The 20,239-nt window shown below is 43.9% G+C and overlaps 1 long non-coding RNA gene across 1 annotated transcript in view; it reads left to right on the top strand.

Moving 5' to 3' along the window:
• Positions 1 to 20,239, top strand: part of LOC137218212 (uncharacterized) — a 169,539-nt gene that overhangs the window by 42,794 nt on the left and 106,506 nt on the right. The window contains exon 2 of the long non-coding RNA XR_010940531.1: positions 9,294 to 9,375. This is a non-coding gene — a long non-coding RNA (uncharacterized lncRNA). The remainder of the gene's footprint in view (positions 1 to 9,293; positions 9,376 to 20,239) is intronic.

The following is a 20,239-nucleotide window of genomic DNA, read 5'->3' as shown; positions in this document are numbered from 1 at the left end:
GTGGCTGTGTCTTTTTGATTTTAATTTCCCTAAGCTATAGGACCATAAGTGGAAGTGCCCTAGGCTCTGTTGCTTTGTTTTTTAGATGTTTCAGGAAACACCATACACTTCTCCCGAGTGTCTGTTGGCAATTTACATCCCGCCCATCAGCATAACAAGGCTCCCAGTTCTCCATGGCCTGTGCTGCCTTTCTGGATTTTACACTTTTTTCAGATGGCCCTTTTGACCGGGGGGAAGTGAGACTTCATTGTAGTGCAGATTTCCTTTGCAAGCTTGCTTGGTTGGCCAAAAAGGGCGTATGCGTTTTTTCCTGAATATATTCAGGAAAAAACGCATACGCCCTTTTTGGCCAAGTGCATCATTGTGGACGTTCTGCCTCTTTTCCTATGCTTTCAATGCAATTCCAGTCTACCTCCTGAAATCGGTTTCCTGCAATTCTGCCCCGCTTTCAAGTCCTCTTGGCAGCCTTACTTCAGTATATTTTTGGACGATAGCCGTCATTTTTAACTCTGCAGTTTTGTGAATTACAGTGCCCCTGAGCTCCTTTCTTCAACTCGCGTTCCTTTGAGCTGGCCGCAACACCGCAGGATGGCTTCAGGCCCTAATCTGGTTCCGGCAGGGCACGCTGAGCCTTTGGTTAATTCCTCTTCCTGGTGGGAAATGAGAGTTAAATTTGCCCGTCCAGACACCTCCAGCTAGTCTCTCATTGGTTCTCGCTATTCCTGTTCATCTTCCACAGAAATTGCAAACTGGGCCAAACAGGAGGTTAAAGGGACTGACTCTCCAAGTCGGGAGGGTGTTAGTAAAGCGTCTGGAATGTTGCACCCGAGTACCAGGGTACGAAAACTGAGACATATTTGAACACGTTTCCCGATCACATGGTTGATCATACTCTAGTTTCCACATGCATGTTTTAGCTGAAGGTAGAATACCTTAAACCTGGGTAGTTGAAACCCGTGGAATGGGTACCATGCAATATGACTTCAAAGGGTCTTCATTTGCTCACTGAACCTCTCCAATCCTATCACTGCTGCGTTTATGCCCCTGTACACATGCTTGATTCTCTTTCGGAGACATAGCAATCCATAGGTTTTAAGATACTTACTAGTCAGGTACATTCTTAGGCGTTTAATATGCGGTGTTGAGTCCATTTCGTTGAGCAAGGAGTAGCTCTTGTCTATTCCATATTTGGCTTAAGGAACTTTATCTGTGCTCATTTCAATCTCTGGTTTTATGCAGCACCCCAACTCACCTTTCCCCTTAAGCAAGCATAAGTTGGTTTTCTAAATTTGAGACCCTGTTCTGTTCTGTAATTCAGTTCCTGTGGAGCCAAGTTTACATTCCGTGTATTACTGATATCTTATGATGTTTCTTTTTCTGTGTGACTTATATCAGTTAGAATCATCATACCTGAATCCACTCATTGTGCTGCTAAGGGCCTGATGACATAGATTTCATTGCTGAGTGATATTGCTTTGTAAGTAAATACCACAACTTCTTTATCCATTTTTCACTTTCTGCGATGTTGAACTTGTACTGTAAACGAGGTTCTTGTAAACAGAGGCGTCCCAAACTTTGGGGTGGCTGTGTCTTTTTGATTTTAATTTCCCTAAGCTATAGGACCATAAGTGGAAGTGCCCTAGGCTCTGTTGCTTTGTTTTTTAGATGTTTCAGGAAACACCATACACTTCTCCCGAGTGTCTGTTGGCAATTTACATCCCGCCCATCAGCATAACAAGGCTCCCAGTTCTCCATGGCCTGTGCTGCCTTTCTGGATTTTACACTTTTTTCAGATGGCCCTTTTGACCGGGGGGAAGTGAGACTTCATTGTAGTGCAGATTTCCTTTGCAAGCTTGCTTGGTTGGCCAAAAAGGGCGTATGCGTTTTTTCCTGAATATATTCAGGAAAAAACGCATACGCCCTTTTTGGCCAAGTGCATCATTGTGGACGTTCTGCCTCTTTTCCTATGCTTTCAATGCAATTCCAGTCTACCTCCTGAAATCGGTTTCCTGCAATTCTGCCCCGCTTTCAAGTCCTCTTGGCAGCCTTACTTCAGTATATTTTTGGACGATAGCCGTCATTTTTAACTCTGCAGTTTTGTGAATTACAGTGCCCCTGAGCTCCTTTCTTCAACTCGCGTTCCTTTGAGCTGGCCGCAACACCGCAGGATGGCTTCAGGCCCTAATCTGGTTCCGGCAGGGCACGCTGAGCCTTTGGTTAATTCCTCTTCCTGGTGGGAAATGAGAGTTAAATTTGCCCGTCCAGACACCTCCAGCTAGTCTCTCATTTGTTCTCGCTATTCCTGTTCATCTTCCACAGAAATTGCAAACTGGGCCAAACAGGAGGTTAAAGGGACTGACTCTCCAAGTCGGGAGGGTGTTAGTAAAGCGTCTGGAATGTTGCACCCGAGTACCAGGGTACGAAAACTGAGACATATTTGAACACGTTTCCCGATCACATGGTTGATCATACTCTAGTTTCCACATGCATGTTTTAGCTGAAGGTAGAATACCTTAAACCTGGGTAGTTGAAACCCGTGGAATGGGTACCATGCAATATGACTTCAAAGGGTCTTCATTTGCTCACTGAACCTCTCCAATCCTATCATTGCTGCGTTTATGCCCCTGTACACATGCTTGATTCTCTTTCGGAGACATAGCAATCCATAGGTTTTAAGATACTTACTAGTCAGGTACATTCTTAGGCGTTTAATATGCGGTGTTGAGTCCATTTCGTTGAGCAAGGAGTAGCTCTTGTCTATTCCATATTTGGCTTAAGGAACTTTATCTGTGCTCATTTCAATCTCTGGTTTTATGCAGCACCCCAACTCACCTTTACCCTTAAGCAACCATAAGTTGGTTTTCTAAATTTGAGACCCTGTTCTGTTCTGTAATTCAGTTCCTGTGTAGCCAAGTTTACATTCCGTGTATTACGGATATCTTATGATGTTTCTTTTTCTGTGTGACTTATATCAGTTAGAATCATCATACCTGAATCCACTCATTGTGCTGCTAAGGGCCTGATGACATAGATTTCATTGCTGAGTGATATTGCTTTGTAAGTAAATACCACAACTTCTTTATCCATTTTTCACTTTCTGCGATGTTGAACTTGTACGGTAAACGAGGTTCTTGTAAACAGAGGCGTCCCAAACTTTGGGGTGGCTGTGTCTTTTTGATTTTAATTTCCCTAAGCTATAGGACCATAAGTGGAAGTGCCCTAGGCTCTGTTGCTTTGTTTTTTAGATGTTTCAGGAAACACCATACACTTCTCCCGAGTGTCTGTTGGCAATTTACATCCCGCCCATCAGCATAACAAGGCTCCCAGTTCTCCATGGCCTGTCCTGCCTTTCTGGATTTTACACTTTTTTCAGATGGCCCTTTTGACCGGGGGGAAGTGAGACTTCATTGTAGTGCAGATTTCCTTTGCAAGCTTGCTTGGTTGGCCAAAAAGGGCGTATGCGTTTTTTCCTGAATATATTCAGGAAAAAACGCATACGCCCTTTTTGGCCAAGTGCATCATTGTGGACGTTCTGCCTCTTTTCCTATGCTTTCAATGCAATTCCAGTCTACCTCCTGAAATCAGTTTCCTGCAATTCTGCCCCGCTTTCAAGTCCTCTTGGCAGCCTTACTTCAGTATATTTTTGGACGATAGCTGTCATTTATAACTCTGCAGGTTTGTGAATTACAGTGCCCCTGAGCTCCTTTCTTCAACTCGTTTCTTGTGACCTGGCCGCAACACCGCAGGATGGCTTCAGGCCCTAATCTGGTTCCGGCACGGCACGCTGAGCCTTTGGTTAATTCCTCTTCCTGGTGGGAAATGAGAGTTAAATTTGCCCGTCCAGACACCTCCAGCTAGTCTCTCATTGGTTCTCGCTATTCCTGTTCATCTTCCGCAGAAATTGCAAACTGGGCCAAACAGGAGGTTAAAGGGACTGACTCTCCAAGTCGGGAGGGTGTTAGTAAAGCGTCTGGAATGTTGCACCCGAGTACCAGGGTACGAAAACTGAGACATATTTGAACAGGTCTCCCGATCACATGGTTGATCATACTCTAGGTTCCACATGCATGTTTTAGCTGAAGGAAGAATCCCTGAAACCTGGAGAGTTGAGACCCATAGAATGGGTACCATGCAATATTACTTCAAAGGGTCTTTGTTTGCTCACCGAACCTCTCCAATCCTATCACTGCTGCATTTATGCCCCTGGACACACGCTTGATTCTCTTTTGGAGATATAGCAATCCATAGGTTTTAAGATACTTACTAGTCAGGTACATTCTTAGGCTCTTAAAATGGGGTGTTGTGTCCATTTCGTTGAGCAAGGAGTAGCTCTTGTCTATTCCATATTTGGCTTAAGGAACTTTATCTGTGCTCATTTCAATCTCTGGTTTTATGCAGCACCCCAACTCACCTTTACCCTTAAGCAAGCATAAGTTGGTTTTCTAAATTTGAGACCCTGTTCTGTTCTGTAATTCAGTTCCTGTGTAGCCAAGTTTACATTCCGTGTATTACTGATATCTTATGATGTTTCTTTTTCTGTGTGACTTATTTCAGTTAGAATCATCATACCTGAATCCACTCATTGTGCTGCTAAGGGCCTGATGACATAGATTTCATTGCTGAGTCATATTGCTTTGTAAGTAAATACCACAACTTCTTTATCCATTTTTCACTTTCTGCGATGTTGAACTTGTACTGTAAACGAGGTTCTTGTAAACAGAGGCGTTCCAAACTTTGGGGTGGCTGTGTCTTTTTGATTTTAATTTCCCTAAGCTATAGGACCATAAGTGGAAGTGCCCTAGGCTCTGTTGCTTTGTTTTTTAGATGTTTCAGGAAACACCGTACACTTCTCCCGAGTGGCTGTTGGCAATTTACATCCCGCCCATCAGCATAACAAGGCTCCCAGTTCTCCATGGCCTGTCCTGCCTTTCTGGATTTTACACTTTTTTCAGATGGCCCTTTTGACCGGGGGGGAAGTGAGACTTCATTGTAGTGCAGATTTCCTTTGCAAGCTTGCTTGGTTGGCCAAAAAGGGCGTATGCGTTTTTTCCTGAATATATTCAGGAAAAAACGCATACGCCCTTTTTGGCCAAGTGCATCATTGTGGACGTTCTGCCTCTTTTCCTATGCTTTCAGTGCAATTCCAGTCTACCTCCTGAAATCGGTTTCCTGCAATTCTGCCCCGCTTTCAAGTCCTCTTGGCAGCCTTACTTCAGTATATTTTTGGACGATAGCTGTCATTTATAACTCTGCAGGTTTGTGAATTACAGTGCCCCTGAGCTCCTTTCTTCAACTCGCTTTCTTGTGACCTGGCCGCAACACCGCAGGATGGCTTCAGGCCCTAATCTGGTTCCGGCACGGCATGCTGAGCCTTTGGTTAATTCCTCTTCCTGGTGGGAAATGAGAGTTAAATTTGCCCGTCCAGACACCTCCAGCTAGTCTCTCATTGGTTCTCGCTATTCCTGTTCATCTTCCGCAGAAATTGCAAACTGGGCCAAACAGGAGGTTAAAGGGCCTGACTCTCCAAGTCGGAAGGGTGTTAGTAAAGCGTCTGGAATGTTGCACCCGAGTACCAGGGTACGAAAACTGAGACATATTTGAACACGTTTCCCGATCACATGGTTGATCATACTCTAGGTTCCACATGCATGTTTTAGCTGAAGGAAGAATCCCTGAAACCTGGAGAGTTGAGACCCATAGAATGGGTACCATGCAATATTACTTCAAAGGGTCTTTGTTTGCTCACCGAAACTCTCCAATCCTATCACTGCTGCATTTATGCCCCTGGACACATGCTTGATTCTCTTTTGGAGATATAGCAATCCACAGGTTTTAAGATACTTACTAGTCAGGTACATTCTTAGGCTCTTAAAATGGGGTGTTGAGTCCATTTCGTTGAGCAAGGAGTAGCTCTTGTCTATTCCATATTTGGCTTAAGGAACTTTATCTGTGCTCATTTCAATCTCTGGTTTTATGCAGCACCCCAACTCACCTTTCCCCTTAAGCAAGCATAAGTTGGTTTTCTGAATTTGAGACTCTGTTCTGTTTTGGAATTCAGTTCCTGTGTAGCCAAGTTTACATTCCGTGTATTAGTGATATCTTATGATATTTCTTTTTCTGTGTGACTTATTTCAATTAGAATCATCGTACCTGAATCCACTCATTGTGCTGCTAAGGGCTTGATGACATAGATTTCACTGCTGAGTGATATTGCTTTGTAAGTAAATACCACAACTTCTTTATCCATTTTTCACTTTCTGCGATGTTGAACTTGTACTGTAAACGAGGTTCTTGTAAACAGAGGCGTCCCAAACTTTGGGGTGGCTGTGTCTTTTTGATTTTAATTTCCCTAAGCTATAGGACCATAAGTGGAAGTGCCCTAGGCTCTGTTGCTTTGTTTTTTACATGTTTCAGGAAACACCATACACTTCTCCCGAGTGTCTGTTGGCAATTTACATCCCGCCCATCAGCATAACAAGGCTCCCAGTTCTCCATGGCCTGTCCTGCCTTTCTGGATTTTACACTTTTTTCAGATGGCCCTTTTGACCGGGGGGAAGTGAGACTTCATTGTAGTGCAGATTTCCTTTGCAAGCTTGCTTGGTTGGCCAAAAAGGGCGTAAGCGTTTTTTCCTGAATATATTCAGGAAAAAACGCTTACGCCCTTTTTGGCCAAGTGCATCATTGTGGACGTTCTGCCTCTTTTCCTATGCTTTCAATGCAATTCCAGTCTACCTCCTGAAATCGGTTTCCTGCAATTCTGCCCCGCTTTCAAGTCCTCTTGGCAGCCTTACTTCAGTATATTTTTGGACGATAGCTGTCATTTATAAGTCTGCAGGTTTGTGAATTACAGTGCCCCTGAGCTCCTTTCTTCAACTCGCTTTTTTTGAGCTGGCCGCAACACCGCAGGATGGCTTCAGGCCCTAATCTGGTTCCGGCACGGCACGCTGAGCCTTTGGTTAATTCCTCTTCCTGGTGGGAAATGAGAGTTAAATTTGCCCGTCCAGACACCTCCAGCTAGTCTCTCATTGGTTCTCGCTATTCCTGTTCATCTTCCGCAGAAATTGCAAACTGGGCCAAACAGGAGCTTAAAGGTGCTGACTCTCCAAGTGCGGAGAGTGTTAGTAAAGCGTCTGGAATGTTGCACCCGAGTACCAGGGTACGAAAACTGAGACATATTTGAACACGTCTCCCGATCCCATGGTTGATCTTACTCTAGGTTCCACATGCATGTTTTAGCTGAAGGAAGAATACCTTAAACCTGGGTAGTTGAAACCCGTGGAATGGGTACCATGCAATATGACTTCAAAGGGTCTTCATTTGCTCACCGAACCTCTCCAATCCTATCACTGCTGCGTTTATGTCCCTGTACACATGCTTGATTCTCTTTCGGAGACATAGCAATCCATAGGTTTTAAGATACTTACCAGTCAGGTACATTCTTAGGCGTTTAATATGGGGTGTTGAGTCCATTTCGTTGAGCAAGGAGTAGCTCTTGTCTATTCCATATTTGGCTTAAGGAACTTTATCTGTGCTCATTTCAATCTCTGGTTTTATGCAGCACCCCAACTCACCTTTACCCTTAAGCAACCATAAGTTGGTTTTCTAAATTTGAGACCCTGTTCTGTTCTGTAATTCAGTTCCTGTGTAGCCAATTTTACATTCCGTGTATTACTGATATCTTATGATGTTTCTTTTTCTGTGTGACTTATTTCAGTTAGAATCATCATACCTGAATCCACTCATTGTGCTGCTAAGGGCCTGATGACATAGATTTCATTGCTGAGTGATATTGCTTTGTAAGTAAATACCACAACTTCTTTATCCATTTTTCACTTTCTGCGATGTTGAACTTGTACTGTAAACGAGGTTCTTGTAAACAGAGGCGTCCCAATGTTTGGGGTGGCTGTGTCTTTTTGATTTTAATTTCCCTAAGCTATAGGACCATAAGTGGAAGTGCCCTAGGCTCTGTTGCTTTGTTTTTTAGATGTTTCAGGAAACACCATACACTTCTCCCGAGTGTCTGTTGGCAATTTACATCCCGCCCATCAGCATAACAAGGCTCCCAGTTCTCCATGGCCTGTCCTGCCTTTCTGGATTTTACACTTTTTTCAGATGGCCCTTTTGACCGGGGGGAAGTGAGACTTCATTGTAGTGCAGATTTCCTTTGCAAGCTTGCTTGGTTGGCCAAAAAGGGCGTATGCGTTTTTTCCTGAATATATTCAGGAAAAAATGCATACGCCCTTTTTGGCCAAGTGCATCATTGTGGACGTTCTGCCTCTTTTCCTATGCTTTCAATGCAATTCCAGTCTACCTCCTGAAATCGGTTTCCTGCAATTCTGCCCCGCTTTCAAGTCCTCTTGGCAGCCTTACTTCAGTATATTTTTGGACGATAGCTGTCATTTATAACTCTGCAGGTTTGTGAATTACAGTGCCCCTGAGCTCCTTTCTTCAACTCGCTTTCTTTTGAGCTGGCCGCAACACCACAGGATGGCTTCAGGCCCTAATCTTGTTCCGGCACGGCACGCTGAGCCTTTGGTTAATTCCTCTTCCTGGTGGGAAATGAGAGTTAAATTTGCCCGTCCAGACACCTCCAGCTAGTCTCTCATTGGTTCTCGCTATTCCTGTTCATCTTCCGCAGAAATTGCAAACTGGGCCAAACAGGAGGTTAAAGGGACTGACTCTCCAAGTCGGGAGGGTGTTAGTAAAGCGTCTGGAATGTTGCACTCGAGTACCAGGGTACGAAAACTGAGACATATTTGAACATGTCTCCCGTTCACACGTTTGATCATACTCTAGGTTCCACATGCATGTTTTAGCTGAAGGAAGAATACCTTAAACCTGGGTAGTTGAAACCCGTGGAATGGGTACCATGCAATATGACTTCAAAGGGTCTTCATTTGCTCACCGAACCTCTCCAATCCTATCACTGCTGCATTTATGCCCCTGTACACATGCTTGATTCTCTTTCGGAGACATATCAATCCATAGGTTTTAAGATACTTACTAGTCAGGTACATTCTTAGGCGTTTAATATGGGGTGTTGAGTCCTTTTCATTGAGCAAGGAGTAGCTCTTGCTATTCCATATTTGGCTTAAGGAACTTTATCTGTGCTCATTTCAATGTCTGGTTTTATGCAGCACCCCAACTCACCTTTCCCCTTAAGCAAGCATAAGTTGGTTTTCTAATTTTGAGACCCTGTTCTGTTTTGGAATTCAGTTCCTGTGTAGCCAAGTTTACATTCCGTGTATTACTGATATCTTATGATGTTTCTTTTTCTGTGTGACTTATTTCAGTTAGAATCATCGTACCTGAATCCACTCATTATGCTGCTACGGGCCTGATGACATAGATTTCATTGTTGAGTGATAATGCATTGTACGTAAGTACCTCAAGTTCTCTATCCATTTTTCACTTTCTGTGATATTGAACTTGTACGGTAAATGAGGTTCTTGTAAACAGAGGCGTCCCAAACTTTGGGGTGGCTGTGTCTTTTTGATTTTAATTTCCCTAAGCTATAGGACCATAAGTGGAAGTGCCCTAGGCTCTGTTGCTTTGTTTTTTAGATGTTTCAGGAAACACCATACACTTCTCCCGAGTGTCTGTTGGCAATTTACATCCCGCCCATCAGCATAACAAGGCTCCCAGTTCTCCATGGCCTGTCCTGCTTTTCTGAATTTTACACTTTTTTCAGATGGCCCTTTTGACCGGGGGGAAGTGAGACTTCATTGTAGTGCAGATTTCCTTTGCAAGCTTGCTTGGTTGGCCAAAAAGGGCGTATGCGTTTTTTCCTGAATATATTCAGGAAAAAATGCATACGCCCTTTTTGGCCAAGTGCATCATTGTGGACGTTCTGCCTCTTTTCCTATGCTTTCAATGCAATTCCAGTCTACCTCCTGAAATCGGTTTCCTGCAATTCTGCCCCGCTTTCAAGTCTTCTTGGCAGCCTTACTTCAGTATATTTTTGGACGATAGCTGTCATTTATAAGTCTGCAGGTTTGTGAATTACAGTGCCCCTGAGCTCCTTTCTTCAACTCGCTTTCTTTTGAGCTGGCCGCAACACCGCAGGATGGCTTCAGGCCCTAATCTGGTTCCGGCACGGCACGCTGAGCCTTTGGTTAATTCCTCTTCCTTGTGGGAAATGAGAGTTAAATTTGCCCGTCCAGACACCTCCAGCTAGTCTCTCATTGGTTCTCGCTATTCCTGTTCATCTTCCGCAGAAATTGCAAACTGGGCCAAACAGGAGGTTAAAGGGACTGACTCTCCAAGTCGGGAGGGTGTTAGTAAAGCGTCTGGAATGTTGCACCCGAGTACCAGGGTACGAAAACTGAGACATATTTGAACACGTCTCCCGGTCACATGGTTGATCATACTCTAGGTTCCACATGCATGTTTTAGCTGAAGGAAGAATACCTTAAACCTGGGTAGTTGAAACCCGTGGAATGGGTACCATGCAATATGACTTCAAAGGGTCTTCATTTGCTCACCGAACCTCTCCAATCCTATCACTGCTGCGTTTATGCCCCTGTACACACGCTTGGTTCTCTTTCGGAGACATAGCAATCCATAGGTTTTAAGATACTTACTAGTCAGGTACATTCTTAGGCGTTTAATATGCGGTGTTGAGTCCATTTCGTTGAGCAAGGAGTAGCTCTTGTCTATTCCATATTTGGCTTAAGGAAATTTATCTGTGCTCATTTCAATCTCTGGTTTTATTCAGCACCCCAACTCACCTTTTCCCTTAAGCAAGAATAAGTTGGTTTTCTAAATTTGAGACCCTGTTCTGTTTTGGAATTCAGTTCCTGTGTAGCCAAGTTTACATTCCATGCATTAGTGATATCTTATGATGTTTCTTTTTCTGTGTGACTTATTTCAGTTAGAATCATCATACCTGAATCCACTCATTGTGCTGCTAAGGGCCTGATGACATAGATTTCATTGCTGAGTGATATTGCTTTGTAAGTAAATACCACAACTTCTTTATCCATTTTTCACTTTCTGCGATGTTGAACTTGTACTGTAAACGAGATTCTTGTAAACAGAGGCGTCCCAAACTTTGGGGTGGCTGTGTCTTTTTGATTTTAATTTCCCTAAGCTATAGGACCATAAGTGGAAGTGCCCTAGGCTCTGTTGCTTTGTTTTTTAGATGTTTCAGGAAACACCATACACTTCTCCCGAGTGTCTGTTGGCAATTTACATCCCGCCCATCAGCATAACAAGGCTCCCAGTTCTCCATGGCCTGTCCTGCCTTTCTGGATTTTTTACTTTTCTCAGATGGCCCTTTTGGCCGGGGGGAAGTGAGACTTCATTGTAGTGCAGATTTCCTTTGCAAGCTTGCTTGGTTGGCCAAAAAGGGCATATGCGTTTTTTCCTGAATATATTCAGGAAAAAACGCATACGCCCTTTTTGGCCAAGTGCATCATTGTGGACGTTCTGCCTCTTTTCCTATGCTTTCAATGCAATTCCAGTCTACCTCCTGAAATCGGTTTCCTGCAATTCTGCCCCGCTTTCAAGTCCTCTTGGCAGCCTTACTTCGGTATATTTTTGGACGATAGCTGACATTTATAACTCTGCAGGTTTGTGAATTACAGTGCCCCTGAGCTCCTTTCTTCAACTCGCTTTCTTGTGACCTGGCCGCAACACCGCAGGATGGCTTCAGGCCCTAATCTGGATCCGGCACGGCATGCTGAGCCTTTGGTTAATTCCTCTTCCTTGTGGGAAATGAGAGTTAAATTTGCCCGTCCAGACACCTCCAGCTAGTCTCTCATTGGTTCTCGCTATTCCTGTTCATCTTCCGCAGAAATTGCAAACTGGGCCAAACAGGAGGTTAAAGGGACTGACTCTCCAAGTCGGGAGGGTGTTAGTAAAGCGTCTGGAATGTTGCACCCGAGTACCAGGGTACGAAAACTGAGACATATTTGAACACGTCTCCCGATCACATGGTTGATCATACTCTAGGTTCCACATGCATGTTTTACCTGAAGGAAGAATACCTTAAACCTGGGTAGTTGAAACCCGTGGAATGGGTACCATGCAATATGACTTCAAAGGGTCTTCATTTGCTCACCGAACCTCTCCAATCCTATCACTGCTGCGTTTATGTCCCTGTACACATGCTTGATTCTCTTTCGGAGACATAGCAATCCATAGGTTTTAAGATACTTACCAGTCAGGTACATTCTTAGGCGTTTAATATGGGGTGTTGAGTCCATTTCGTTGAGCAAGGAGTAGCTCTTGTCTATTCCATATTTGGCTTAAGGAACTTTATCTGTGCTCATTTCAATCTCTGGTTTTATGCAGCACCCCAACTCACCTTTACCCTTAAGCAACCATAAGTTGGTTTTCTAAATTTGAGACCCTGTTCTGTTCTGTAATTCAGTTCCTGTGTAGCCAAGTTTACATTCCGTGTATTACTGATATCTTATGATGTTTCTTTTTCTGTGTGACTTATTTCAGTTAGAATCATCATACCTGAATCCACTCATTGTGCTGCTAAGGGCCTGATGACATAGATTTCATTGCTGAGTGATATTGCTTTGTAAGTAAATACCACAACTTCTTTATCCATTTTTCACTTTCTGCGATGTTGAACTTGTACTGTAAACGAGGGTCTTGTAAACAGAGGCGTCCCAATGTTTGGGGTGGCTGTGTCTTTTTGATTTTAATTTCCCTAAGCTATAGGACCATAAGTGGAAGTGCCCTAGGCTCTGTTGCTTTGTTTTTTAGATGTTTCAGGAAACACCATACACTTCTCCCGAGTGTCTGTTGGCAATTTACATCCCGCCCATCAGCATAACAAGGCTCCCAGTTCTCCATGGCCTGTCCTGCCTTTCTGGATTTTACACTTTTTTCAGATGGCCCTTTTGACCGGGGGGAAGTGAGACTTCATTGTAGTGCAGATTTCCTTTGCAAGCTTGCTTGGTTGGCCAAAAAGGGCGTATGCGTTTTTTCCTGAATATATTCAGGAAAAAATGCATACGCCCTTTTTGGCCAAGTGCATCATTGTGGACGTTCTGCCTCTTTTCCTATGCTTTCAATGCAATTCCAGTCTACCTCCTGAAATCGGTTTCCTGCAATTCTGCCCCGCTTTCAAGTCCTCTTGGCAGCCTTACTTCAGTATATTTTTGGACGATAGCTGTCATTTATAACTCTGCAGGTTTGTGAATTACAGTGCCCCTGAGCTCCTTTCTTCAACTCGCTTTCTTTTGAGCTGGCCGCAACACCGCAGGATGGCTTCAGGCCCTAATCTGGTTCCGGCACGGCACGCTGAGCCTTTGGTTAATTCCTCTTCCTTGTGGGAAATGAGAGTTAAATTTGCCCGTCCAGACACCTCCAGCTAGTCTCTCATTGGTTCTCGCTATTCCTGTTCATCTTTCGCAGAAATTGCAAACTGGGCCAAACAGGAGGTTAAAGGGACTGACTCTCCAAGTCGGGAGGGTGTTAGTAAAGCGTCTGGAATGTTGCACCCGAGTACCAGGGTACGAAAACTGAGACATATTTGAACACGTCTCCCGGTCACATGGTTGATCATACTCTAGGTTCCACATGCATGTTTTAGCTGAAGGAAGAATACCTTAAACCTGGGTAGTTGAAACCCGTGGAATGGGTACCATGCAATATGACTTCAAAGGGTCTTCATTTGCTCACCGAACCTCTCCAATCCTATCACTGCTGCGTTTATGCCCCTGTACACACGCTTGGTTCTCTTTCGGAGACATAGCAATCCATAGGTTTTAAGATACTTACTAGTCAGGTACATTCTTAGGCGTTTAATATGCGGTGTTGAGTCCATTTCGTTGAGCAAGGAGTAGCTCTTGTCTATTCCATATTTGGCTTAAGGAAATTTATCTGTGCTCATTTCAATCTCTGGTTTTATTCAGCACCCCAACTCACCTTTCCCCTTAAGCAAGAATAAGTTGGTTTTCTAAATTTGAGACCCTGTTCTGTTTTGGAATTCAGTTCCTGTGTAGCCAAGTTTACATTCCATGCATTAGTGATATCTTATGATGTTTCTTTTTCTGTGTGACTTATTTCAGTTAGAATCATCATACCTGAATCCACTCATTGTGCTGCTAAGGGCCTGATGACATAGATTTCATTGCTGAGTGATATTGCTTTGTAAGTAAATACCACAACTTCTTTATCCATTTTTCACTTTCTGCGATGTTGAACTTGTACTGTAAACGAGATTCTTGTAAACAGAGGCGTCCCAAACTTTGGGGTGGCTGTGTCTTTTTGATTTTAATTTCCCTAAGCTATAGGACCATAAGTGGAAGTGCCCTAGGCTCTGTTGCTTTGTTTTTTAGATGTTTCAGGAAACACCATACACTTCTCCCGAGTGTCTGTTGGCAATTTACATCCCGCCCATCAGCATAACAAGGCTCCCAGTTCTCCATGGCCTGTCCTGCCTTTCTGGATTTTTTACTTTTCTCAGATGGCCCTTTTGGACGGGGGGAAGTGAGACTTCATTGTAGTGCAGATTTCCTTTGCAAGCTTGCTTGGTTGGCCAAAAAGGGCGTATGCGTTTTTTCCTGAATATATTCAGGAAAAAACGCATACGCCCTTTTTGGCCAAGTGCATCATTGTGGACGTTCTGCCTCTTTTCCTATGCTTTCAATGCAATTCCAGTCTACCTCCTGAAATCGGTTTCCTGCAATTCTGCCCCGCTTTCAAGTCCTCTTGGCAGCCTTACTTCGGTATATTTTTGGACGATAGCTGACATTTATAACTCTGCAGGTTTGTGAATTACAGTGCCCCTGAGCTCCTTTCTTCAACTCGCTTTCTTGTGACCTGGCCGCAACACCGCAGGATGGCTTCAGGCCCTAATCTGGTTCCGGCACGGCATGCTGAGCCTTTGGTTAATTCCTCTTCCTGGTGGGAAATGAGAGTTAAATTTGCCCGTCCAGACACCTCCAGCTAGTCTCTCATTGGTTCTCGCTATTCCTGTTCATCTTCCGCAGAAATTGCAAACTGGGCCAAACAGGAGGTTAAAGGGACTGACTCTCCAAGTCGGGAGGGTGTTAGTAAAGCGTCTGGAATGTTGCACCCGAGTACCAGCGTACGAAAACTGAGACATATTTGAACACGTCTCCCGATCACATGGTTGATCATACTCTAGGTTCCACATGCATGTTTTAGCTGAAGGAAGAATACCTTAAACCTGGGTAGTTGAAACCCGTGGAATGGGTACCATGCAATATGACTTCAAAGGGTCTTCATTTGCTCACTGAACCTCTCCAATCCTATCACTGCTGCGTTTATGCCCCTGTACACATGCTTGATTCTCTTTCGGAGACATAGCAATCCATAGGTTTTAAGATACTTACTAGTCAGGTACATTCTTAGGCGTTTAATATGCGGTGTTGAGTCCATTTCGTTGAGCAAGGAGTAGATCTTGTCTATTCCATATTTGGCTTAAGGAACTTTATCTGTGCTCATTTCAATCTCTGGTTTTATGCAGCACCCCAACTCACCTTTACCCTTAAGCAACCATAAGTTGGTTTTCTAAATTTGAGACCCTGTTCTGTTCTGTAATTCAGTTCCTGTGTAGCCAAGTTTACATTCCGTGTATTACTGATATCTTATGATGTTTCTTTTTCTGTGTGACTTATTTCAGTTAGAATCGTCATACCTGAATCCACTCATTGTGCTGCTAAGGGCCTGATGACATAGATTTCATTGCTGAGTGATATTGCTTTGTAAGTAAATACCACAAATTCTTTATCCATTTTTCACTTTCTGCGATGTTGAACTTGTACGGTAAACGAGGTTCTTGTAAACAGAGGCGTCCCAAACTTTGGGGTGGCTGTGTCTTTTTGATTTTAATTTCCCTAAGCTATAGGACCATAAGTGGAAGTGCCCTAGGCTCTGTTGCTTTGTTTTTTAGATGTTTCAGGAAACACCATACACTTCTCCCGAGTGTCTGTTGGCAATTTACATCCCGCCCATCAGCATAACAAGGCTCCCAGTTCTCCATGGCCTGTCCTGCCTTTCTGGATTTTACACTTTTTTCAGATGGCCCTTTTGACCGGGGGGAAGTGAGACTTCATTGTAGTGCAGATTTCCTTTGCAAGCTTGCTTGGTTGGCCAAAAAGGGCGTATGCGTTTTTTCCTGAATATATTCAGGAAAAAACGCATACGCCCTTTTTGGCCAAGTGCATCATTGTGGACGTTCTGCCTCTTTTCCTATGATTTCAATGCAATTCCAGTCTACCTCCTGAAATCGGTTTCCTGCAATTCTGCCCCGCTTTCAAGTCCTCTTGGCAGCCTTACTTCAGTATATTTTTGGACGATAGCTGTCATTTATAACTCTGCAGGTTTGTGAATTACAGTGCCCCTGAGCTCCTTTCTTCAACTCGCTTTCTTGTGACCTGGCCGCAACACCGCAGGATGGCTTCAGGCCCTAATCTTGTTCCGGCACGGCACGCTGAGCCTTTGGTTAATTCCTCTTCCTGGTGGGAAATGAGAGTTAAATTTGCCCGTCCAGACACCTCCAGCTAGTCTCTCATTGGTTCTCGCTATTCCTGTTCATCTTCCACAGAAATTGCAAACTGGGCCAAACAGGAGGTTAAAGGGACTGACTCTCCAAGTCGGGAGGGTGTTAGTAAAGCGTCTGGAATGTTGCACCCGAGTACCAGGGTACGAAAACTGAGACATATTTGAACACGTCTCCCGATCACATGGTTGATCATACTCTAGGTTCCACATGCATGTTTTAGCTGAAGGAAGAATCCCTGAAACCTGGAGAGTTGAGACCCGTGGAATGGGTACCATGCAATATGACTTCAAAGGGTCTTTGTTTGCTCACCGTACCTCTCCAATCCTATCACTGCTGCATTTATGCCCCTGGAAACACGCTTGATTCTCTTTTGGAGATACAGCAATCCATAGGTTTTAAGATACTTACAAGTCAGGTACATTCTTAGGCGCTTAATATGGGGTGTTGAGTCCATTTTGTTAAGCAAGGAGTAGCTCTTGTCTATTCCATATTTGGCTTAAGGAACTTTATCTGTGCTCATTTCAATCTCTGGTTTTATGCAGCACCCCAACTCACCTTTACCCTTAAGCAAGCATAAGTTGGTTTTCTAAATTTGAGACCCTGTTCTGTTCTGTAATTCAGTTCCTGTGTAGCCAAGTTTACATTCCGTGTATTACTGATATCTTATGATGTTTCTTTTTCTGTGTGACTTATTTCAGTTAGAATCGTCATACCTGAATCCACTCATTGTGCTGCTAAGGGCCTGATGACATAGATTTCATTGCTGAGTGATATTGCTTTGTAAGTAAATACCACAAATTCTTTATCCATTTTTCACTTTCTGCGATGTTGAACTTGTACGGTAAACGAGGTTCTTGTAAGCAGAGGCGTCCCAAACTTTGGGGTGGCTGTGTCTTTTTGATTTTAATTTCCCTAACCTATGGGACCATAAGTGGAAGTGCCCTAGGCTCTGTTGCTTTGTTTTTTAGATGTTTCAGGAAACACCATACACTTCTCCCGAGTGTCTGTTGGCAATTTACATCCCGCCCATCAGCATAACAAGGCTCCCAGTTCTCCATGGCCTGTCCTGCCTTTCTGGATTTTACACTTTTTTCAGATGGCCCTTTTGACCGGGGGGAAGTGAGACTTCATTGTAGTGCAGATTTCCTTTGCAAGTTTGCTTGGTTGGCCAAAAAGGGCGTATGCGTTTTTTCCTGAATATATTCAGGAAAAAACGCATACGCCCTTTTTGGCCAAGTGCATCATTGTGGACGTTCTGCCTCTTTTCCTATGATTTCAATGCAATTCCAGTCTACCTCCTGAAATCGGTTTCCTGCAATTCTGCCCCGCTTTCAAGTCCTCTTGGCAGCCTTACTTCAGTATATTTTTGGACGATAGCTGTCATTTATAACTCTGCAGGTTTGTGAATTACAGTGCCCCTGAGCTCCTTTCTTCAACTCGCTTTCTTGTGACCTGGCCGCAACACCGCAGGATGGCTTCAGGCCCTAATCTTGTTCCGGCACGGCACGCTGAGCCTTTGGTTAATTCCTCTTCCTGGTGGGAAATGAGAGTTAAATTTGCCCGTCCAGACACCTCCAGCTAGTCTCTCATTGGTTCTCGCTATTCCTGTTCATCTTCCGCAGAAATTGCAAACTGGGCCAAACAGGAGGTTAAAGGGACTGACTCTCCAAGTCGGGAGGGTGTTAGTAAAGCGTCTGGAATGTTGCACCCGAGTACCAGGGTACGAAAACTGAGACATATTTGAACACGTCTCCCGATCACATGGTTGATCATACTCTAGGTTCCACATGCATGTTTTAGCTGAAGGAAGAATCCCTGAAACCTGGAGAGTTGAGACCCGTGGAATGGGTACCATGCAATATGACTTCAAAGGGTCTTTGTTTGCTCACCGTACCTCTCCAATCCTATCACTGCTGCATTTATGCCCCTGGAAACACGCTTGATTCTCTTTTGGAGATACAGCAATCCATAGGTTTTAAGATACTTACAAGTCAGGTACATTCTTAGGCGCTTAATATGGGGTGTTGAGTCCATTTTGTTAAGCAAGGAGTAGCTCTTGTCTATTCCATATTTGGCTTAAGGAACTTTATCTGTGCTCATTTCAATCTCTGGTTTTATGCAGCACCCCAACTCACCTTTACCCTTAAGCAAGCATAAGTTGGTTTTCTAAATTTGAGACCCTGTTCTGTTCTGTAATTCAGTTCCTGTGTAGCCAAGTTTACATTCCGTGTATTACTGATATCTTATGATGTTTCTTTTTCTGTGTGACTTATTTCAGTTAGAATCGTCATACCTGAATCCACTCATTGTGCTGCTAAGGGCCTGATGACATAGATTTCATTGCTGAGTGATATTGCTTTGTAAGTAAATACCACAAATTCTTTATCCATTTTTCACTTTCTGCGATGTTGAACTTGTACGGTAAACGAGGTTCTTGTAAGCAGAGGCGTCCCAAACTTTGGGGTGGCTGTGTCTTTTTGATTTTAATTTCCCTAACCTATGGGACCATAAGTGGAAGTGCCCTAGGCTCTGTTGCTTTGTTTTTTAGATGTTTCAGGAAACACCATACACTTCTCCCGAGTGTCTGTTGGCAATTTACATCCCGCCCATCAGCATAACAAGGCTCCCAGTTCTCCATGGCCTGTCCTGCCTTTCTGGATTTTACACTTTTTTCAGATGGCCCTTTTGACCGGGGGGAAGTGAGACTTCATTGTAGTGCAGATTTCCTTTGCAAGTTTGCTTGGTTGGCCAAAAAGGGCGTATGCGTTTTTTCCTGAATATATTCAGGAAAAAACGCATACGCCCTTTTTGGCCAAGTGCATCATTGTGGACGTTCTGCCTCTTTTCCTATGATTTCAATGCAATTCCAGTCTACCTCCTGAAATCGGTTTCCTGCAATTCTGCCCCGCTTTCAAGTCCTCTTGGCAGCCTTACTTCAGTATATTTTTGGACGATAGCTGTCATTTATAACTCTGCAGGTTTGTGAATTACAGTGCCCCTGAGCTCCTTTCTTCAACTCGCTTTCTTGTGACCTGGCCGCAACACCGCAGGATGGCTTCAGGCCCTAATCTTGTTCCGGCACGGCACGCTGAGCCTTTGGTTAATTCCTCTTCCTGGTGGGAAATGAGAGTTAAATTTGCCCGTCCAGACACCTCCAGCTAGTCTCTCATTGGTTCTCGCTATTCCTGTTCATCTTCCGCAGAAATTGCAAACTGGGCCAAACAGGAGGTTAAAGGGACTGACTCTCCAAGTCAGGAGGGTGTTAGTAAAGCGTCTGGAATGTTGCACCCGAGTACCAGGGTACGAAAACTGAGACATATTTGAACACGTCTCCCGATCACATGGTTGATCATACTCTAGGTTCCACATGCATGTTTTAGCTGAAGGAAGAATCCCTGAAACCTGGAGAGTTGAGACCCGTGGAATGGGTACTATGCAATATGGCTTCAAAGGGTCTTTGTTTGCTCACCGAACCTCTCCAATCCTATCACTGCTGCATTTATGCCCCTGGAAACACGCTTGATTCTCTTTTGGAGATATAGCAATCCATAGGTTTTAAGATACTTACTAGTCAGGTACATTCTTAGGCGCTTAATATGGGGTGTTGAGTCCATTTCGTTGAGCAAGGAGTAGCTCTTGTCTATTCCATATTTGGCTTAAGGAACTTTATCTGTGCTCATTTCAATCTCTGGTTTTATGCAGCACCCCAACTCACCTTTCCCCTTAAGCAAGCATAAGTTGGTT

Source organism: Pseudorca crassidens, unplaced genomic scaffold, assembly GCF_039906515.1.
Source record: "Pseudorca crassidens isolate mPseCra1 unplaced genomic scaffold, mPseCra1.hap1 Scaffold_48, whole genome shotgun sequence".
Taxonomy (NCBI): Eukaryota; Metazoa; Chordata; class Mammalia; order Artiodactyla; family Delphinidae; genus Pseudorca; species Pseudorca crassidens.
This window is presented reverse-complemented; position numbering and strand designations above follow the sequence as displayed.